Source organism: Trichechus manatus, unplaced genomic scaffold (assembly GCF_000243295.1).
Source record: "Trichechus manatus latirostris isolate Lorelei unplaced genomic scaffold, TriManLat1.0 scaffold00137, whole genome shotgun sequence".
In the NCBI taxonomy this organism is placed as follows: domain Eukaryota; kingdom Metazoa; phylum Chordata; class Mammalia; order Sirenia; family Trichechidae; genus Trichechus; species Trichechus manatus.
In genome coordinates, this window is record NW_004444073.1 from 5,783,147 (window position 1) to 5,790,880 (window position 7,734).

A 7,734-nucleotide genomic window follows, 5' to 3' on the forward strand; every position below is an offset into this window, starting at 1 on the left:
TAGATGTGGCCTATCTTTGTGTATATCACCTCCTTATAGCCTCCGGATCACCATTTTGCTCTGTTGCTGGAACCCACTAATGCCAAGACAGGTCCTATGTAATAGGCTAATAGGCTCCTCCTCCTATTCCCTCTCCTATGGCTGGTCTCTGGGCCTGCCCCCTGCTGGTCATGTCTAACGCCCCTCCTAATTTTGTTTGTTCCACTTTCTGAGTTTCTGTTCTAATGCACAAGTGCACAAATCATAGTTTGAGATTTTAATAGCCAGTCCTGAATAAGTGAGAGTTTATTATGTGTAATTGTTAACTATTCCCCATTCATCAGCCCATTTAATTTTCACAATAATTTAAGAAGCAGATACTATTACTAAACCTAATCTGTAACATAGTTCTCCAAACTGTTTAAATAAAAAATCTAGCTAGAGGCATAGGTTTTATTTTAGTTTGTGCACATGGGAAAAGAAGAAAATGCCGTTAATCTTTTCCTGGCTTACAACAAACAAACACACATGTATACCTTCCAGAAAACGAGATATCAATTCAGATATTATCAGAGCAATACATTATTAAGAAAGACAACCAAGTAAAATTACGGACTTTTTAAAGTGATTAAAGTTTCCTTTCACAGTCTGGGTGTCTTACAAGACTTCTTGGTTAGAAAAACCATCTGCAAGGGCAAGTTTGTGACATAGAATCTGCAGCTGGAAGGGAAGAGGGAACGTAGTCTATCTTGTGCATATTTCTTTCCTCAGCTGGTGGGAGACTTTTTTTTTTCAAGGCCATGCCCAGTATTTTTCACTAGTTAGCACTGAAAGGAATAAAGACTGGCCTGAGAAGCTTGGAAGCTACAATGAAGAAAGAAAAAGGGAAAAACAGTATTATTAACAAAAGGAATATGGGCATTGTACTGGATAGTCTCAATTTGCCCCTTCAGATCCACCCTCCACTCTTCTTTACCCTGTCCTGTGCCCTGGGCCATAGAGTCGCCAGATGAAATACAAGATGTTCAGTTAAATCTGAATTTCAGATAAACAACAAACAATTTTTTAGTATAAGTATATCCCATGGAGTATTTGAGACATACTTATACTAAATATTATTTGTCATTTATTAAAATTCAAATCTAACTAGATGTCCTATATATATAATTTTTAAATATTGTGTTTTAGGTGTAAGGTGTAAGCAAATTAGATTCCCATTTAACAATTTTTATACAAATTGTTCCATGACATTGGATACAATCTTCACAGTGTGTTAGCATTCTCATTATTTCCATTCTGTTTGTTCTGTTTCCATTGATCTAGCTTCCCTTCCCCTCCTTGCCTTCTCATCTTTGCTTTTGGATATATGTTGACCGTTTAATCTCATATAGTTGGTTGTTTAAGGGAGCACGTTACTCATGGATGATATTGTTTATTTTACAAGCCCATCTATAATTTAGCTGAAAGGTGACCTCCAGGAGTTGCTTCAGTGCCAAGTTCAAATGTATCTTAGGGCGATAGTCTCGGGGGTTCCTCTAGTCTCTATTGGTCTAGTAGGTCTGGACGTTTTTAGGAATTTGAATTTTGTTCTACATTTTTCTCCATTCTATCGGGGACCTTCTATGTGTCCCTGGTCAGAATGGTCGGTAGTGGTAGTCGGGCACCATCTAGTTCTTCCCGCCTCAGGCTAGAAAAGGCCCTGGTTTGTGTGGGCTATTAGTCCTGTGGACTAGTTTCTTCTTTGAATATTTGGCTTCCTTCATTCTCTTTTGCTCCAGACGAGTAGAGACCAATAGTTGTATCTTAGATGGCTGCTTTCAAGTTTTAAGATCCCGGATGCTACTCACGAAACTAGGGTGTAGAACATTATCTTTATGAACTATACTATTCCAATTGACTAAGTTGTCCCATGAGACTATGCTGTTTTTAACCCAGTAAACCAATCCCATGAGTTGTTTGGCTATGTCTAGGAAGTCTTCCTAACTGTGCCTCTTATGTGCTTTATTATATATATGGGTATATACCCAGCAGTAGGTGTCCTGTATTTTTATCTGCTAAATCTTGCAACCCTGCCTGGGAGGCTTCCTGTATGTAGTGCATCAACAGGCTCCTGACCTCTGGCTTCCCAGAAGTTTGAGAAGCCTGACATATGGGGAAGAGCTGATGAGGTTGATAACAGTAGGTTTGAAAAAGAAAAGGCTTATGGAATGCAATGGCTGTCTTCATATATTTGCAATCTTATCACATAGAAAAGCCACATGCTGATTTGTATTGCTCTGGGGAATGTTTCTTAACCTATGAAAACCCATGCTCCTTTTTAAAGAAAATAGAAACCTTAACCCGTTTTTAAATAGTATTTGAAATCTTAAAAATAAATTGAACTTGTTGTCCCAAAACAAACCAAATCAATGGTAAACTTAAATGTGCTTTTCCCAATCACACATACTCCTTAAACCTCACCGTTCACCTCCCCACGATAAACCTCTCCATCGGAGAATCAATGTTCTAGAGCAGGGGTTGGCAAATTACAGCCCAAGGGCCAAATCTGGCCTATGGCCTATTTTTTTATAGCCTGAGAGCTGAGAAAGGTTTTTATATTTTTAACTGGTTGGGAAAAAAATCAGAAGAAGAATAATATTTTGAGATACATGAAAAAGGTACAAAATTTAAATTTTAGTGTCCATAAATACAGTTTTATTGGAATCTAGTCATGCTCATTCATTTGTATATCATTTATGGCTACTTTCACACAACAGTGGTAGAGTTGAGTAGCTGTGACAAAAATTACATGGCATTCAAAACCAAAAATATTTACTATCTGGCCCTTTATTGGAAGCCCTGGTGGCATAGTGGTTAACTGCTACGGCTGCTAACCAAAAGTTCGGCAGTTTGAATCCACCAGGCGCTCCCTGGAAATTCTATGGGGCAGTTCTACTCTGTCCTATAGGGTTGCTATGAGTTAGAATCTACGGGACAGCAACGTGTTTGGTTTTTTGGTTTTTGGCCCTTTATTGAGAAAGATTGCTGGCTCCTGCCCTAGAAAAATGTTTTCCAAAATATTTGGACTACAACCTGTAGTAAGAAATACAATTTACGGTGTAAGCCAGAAAATGGGCACCTACCCACCTATACACATGAACAAACATGAAACAAAACATTCATGAAACAGTTTTCAGCTTTACCTATTGTGATGCTCTCTGATCTGATCTTCTCTCCTCTCCTTTTTTCCTACATATAAAACAATTTCATGACCCAATGGAGGGTCTCAATCACAGCTTGAATACTGTTCTAGAGAACAGAACTAGAGCACAAAATGAGGTGAGAGTAATTCAGCACAATAACAAGAAAAGTTTCTTTAAAAAACAACTTTTTTATTTTGGAAAACTTAAAACATATACAGAAGTAGATAGAGTGCAATAATGAACACTCTTGAACCTATTACTCTGCTGCTACAGTTACCAACTCATGGCCAATCTTTTTTTTTTATCATACTTAAGATGAAGGTTTACAGAACAGATAGTTTCTCATTAAACAGTTAGTACACATATTGTTTTATGAAATGGTTAACAACCCTACAACGTGTCAACACTGTCCCTTCTCCACATTGGGTTCCCCACCACCAGCTTTCCTGTCCCCTCTTGCCTTCTAGTCTTTGTCCCTGGGCTGTTGTGCCCCATTAGTCTCGTTTTGTTTTATGGGGCTGTCTAATCTTTGGCTGAATGGTGAACCTCAGGAGTGACTTCATTACTGAGCTAAAAGTGTGCCCAGGGGCCATACTCTCGGGGTTTCTCTAGTCTCTGTCAGGCCAATAAGTCTGGTCTTTTTTTGTAGGTTAGAATTTTGTTCTACATTTTTCTGCAGCTCTATCCGGGACTCTCTGTTGTGATCCCTGTCAGAGCAGTCAGTGGTGGTAGCTGGGCACCATCTAGTTGTACTGACTCAGTCTGGTGCAGGCCGTGGTAGTTGTGGTCCATTAGTCCTTTGGACTAATCTTTCCCTTAAGTCTTGTTTTCTTCATTCTCCCTTGCTCCCGAAGGGGTGAGACCAGTGGAGTATCTTAGATGGCTGCTCACAGGCTGTTAAGACCCCAGACGCTACTCACCAAGGTAGAATGTAAAACATTGTCTGTATAAACTGTGTTATGCCAATTGAGCTAGATGTTCCCCAAGACCAACTCATGGCTGATCTTGTTTCATCTCTACCCCTTTTCCTCCTCACCTGGGTTATTCTGAAGCAAATCCCAGACGTACAATTTCATCTGTGAATATTTCAGTAGTCATTCTTAAAAGAAAAGGATTGTTTAAAAAAATTTAACCATAATATTTATTTTGCCTAAAAAGTTAAGTTCTTTAACATTATCAAATATCCAGTTTTCATATTTTCCCAGTTGTCTCATGAAATTATTTTGTAATAGTTTGCTTGGATCAGGATCCAAATAAAGTTCATGCATTACAATGTATGAATAAGCTTTTAATGTATAAGATTCCCTCACCCTTTGCAATTTGTTTTTTAAGAAATCAGTTACTTGTCTCTTAAAATTTCCCATAGTCTGGACTTTGCTGATTGCATCCTCCATGGTGTCATTTAACAGAAGACATGTTCCTCTGTCCCCTGTATTTCCTATAAATTGGTAATTACATCTAGGGGCTTGATCAGATTCAGGTCTGATTATTTTGGCAAGACAGCTTCATAGGTGGTTGTGAACTTCCATCAGGAGGTCTTATCTGGTGGTCTTGTAGCCATTGATGATTGTTGCCTAGAACCATTAATAAGAACAGTTTTTAAAAAATATTTATTTTCTCTGATTGAGAAGTGGACTGCCTCAAAAAGCAATGCGAAGAGTGAATTTATCTGGTGAGGGTAATATCACTGAATTGTACATGGAAGAAAAGGTTGAAATGGCAAATGTGTTGTTGTCTTTTGATATTTTAAAATAAGTAAATAAATGCTCAGGTTTATCATGCATAAACTCATTTAGTTTATTATTGTAAGGTACTCATGGCACAGCACACAGTTAAGACCCCAAGACATTCATTTAGACCTGGAGAATCAGGGCAGGGTAAAGTTAGTCCAATAATTAAAGTCTAAATCTTCAGCCTTCAGGTGTTTACCTTTAACAAGTGGTCTTGAGAGGAAGGCTTGACCAGCTGCTCATCCTTGGCAGAGGTCCCTTGTAGCTGGGGTCCAAGGTTGGTGGCAGCAGATTGTCTCCAGGAGAGCCTCCGGCAGAGACTCAGTCTTCAGAGAAGGTTGGAGACTTGATCGACAGTCATTCTGCCTCTACCTTGCTCTCATTGGAAGAGCAAAAGCCTGGGGTTTTTATGTGGTTTAGGCCCTCTGGTCTTGCATGCTAAGAATCTTGTCAGGGGTGTCTAGCTCACATTGCATCAGGGTAACTCATGTCCTAGGTTCATAATCAGGGGTGCACATTTGGGGTCTAAGATAGATCAACTAAGGGCTATGTCACACCATAAGGAGCCCTGGTGGTGCAACAGTTAAGTGCTCTGCTGCTAACCTAAAGGTTGGTGGTTTGAACCCACCCAGCTGTTCTGCAGGAGAAAGACCTGGTGATCTGCTCCCATAAAGACTGCAGCTTAGAAAACCCTATCAGTCAGTTCTACCGTGTCACATGGCATCACTATGAGTCAAAATAGAATAGCTGGCACCTAACAACGTGTCATACCATATCACAGCAAAGCAGATGTCTACAACAAGGTAGTTGCTTATAAGATTAGAAGTTGTTTATGCCAGAGAAGTTGTTTGTCAGTTTTAGATTGTTTGCAACTTAGCTTAAATGTTCAAGTCATACATTACATGTTTCACACATATGTGATTTGGAATCACTACTTTATAAGCATACATCACGGTTGTTATATACTTACCACAATAAAAAAGAGTGAATTTATCGATTCTCAAATTAATCTGTAAAAATGACTGCCTTTCAAACAAAACCTCATTTTTTAGGGGGAGTTCATAAAAAGTAAATATAGAAGAAATTTTTTGTAAGAACATATAAGATGATTTTGGAAAATGTTATTAAAAATTACTATGAAGCTGCAGTGAATAAACTATCATAGGAAAAGGCCAGTAGATTAATGTTCATTCCATGTTATTTATAATAGTGAAAAAATGTCAACAACCTAAATGACCAACATTGGGTAGAAGTTAAGTAACTTATGGTATATCATACAATGAATGAATATATTATAGACATTTCAAGTGTATATATGTCTAGACATTTCAAATCATGTGTTATGAACAGTTTAAATGATATTCCCAATATATTAAGGGAGAAAATTTGGCTCCAAAATAGTATATAAAGTATGATCCTAATTTTGTAAAATACGGATATATTGGACTGCATTGGGTGGCTGTATATGATCAAAAGAAACAATTTCAAAAGTAATATAAAACATATCTTAGACATTATCCATTGTGGTACCATTTAAAAAATCAAAATATATTTCATTTCTCTTTTAACAGCAAGTGGAACATAGATATATCCATGTGGTGGGATTATGGGTATTTTACATCTTCTTCTTTATGGTTTTATGTAATTTCCAAATGTTCTCCCATGACTGTGGATCACTTTAATGATCAGAAAATGAATATATTATAAAAAATAATGAACCCCATTACTAAGACATTAATTTGGGGCTATATGTTTGCAGTGCAGTGAATTACTTACTCTAGCCATAGTTTTTGTGACTCCCACACAACGACTGGGTGGGACTATAAAAATAAGGTGCTTGTGGCCCACCAAGGGGATTGGACAGCTTGCTGCTAATGCGAATAAGGTATATGGAACCTGTGATTGTGTAAGGTTATGTGTCAGCTTTGCTGGGCCATGATTTTCAGTGGTTTGGCAGTTAATGTATTGATGTAATTTGGCAGTCATGTAAAGATGTAGTTACCCTCCATTTTGTGGTTTGATGTAATTGTTCTCCATTTTGTGATCTAATTATCCTCCATTTTGTGACATGTTGTAAATCCTAGGCTCTATGCCTGTGGTTATGGTTCCATTTGGGAATGAGTTGTCTGCTATGTTAATGAGGCAGGATTAGGGTGGAATGTATCTTGAGTCACCACCTTACTAGAGGGTGTGATTCAACTCACCACCCTCACCCCAGTCACCACACTTACCACCCTTATTCAAGTCACACCCTTGTACTGCCTTGCTCAAGTAAGGGGAGTTTCCTTTAGGGTATGATTTGCATCCAATATATATGAATGCTCTGGCAAAGTTATCTCTCTTGCTCTGGATCCTGCATCCACTGGGTCATCATCTGACCTCTGGTTCTTGGAACTTGAGACAGCAGCTTATCACTGACCTGATTCACCAGCTTCTGCAGGCTTGTGAGCCAGCAGCCTGCTGTCTGACCTGCTGATTTGGGTTCATCAGCCCTTGCAACCACATAAGTCAGGAGAAGCCTCCAGCCTGATGCCTGACCCATGGATTTGGGAATTGCCAGCTTCCACAACCACGTGACCCATTTTCTTGGTGGTTCATGAGTTCCCTGAAACTTTGCAGTGAATTACAAAACTCAAAGACAGGAGCAAGCATACTGAGGGGAGGAGGAGTAGTTGATGTTAGAGATGACGGAGTGGTACAGCAGTTTGGAAAAGTTGGACAATTGGGACATCTTTTTTTTTTAATTGTACATTAGGTGAAGGTTTACAGAACAAATAGTTTCTCATTAAACAGTTAGTACACATTGTTTTATGACATTGGTTAACAACCCCACGACATGTCAA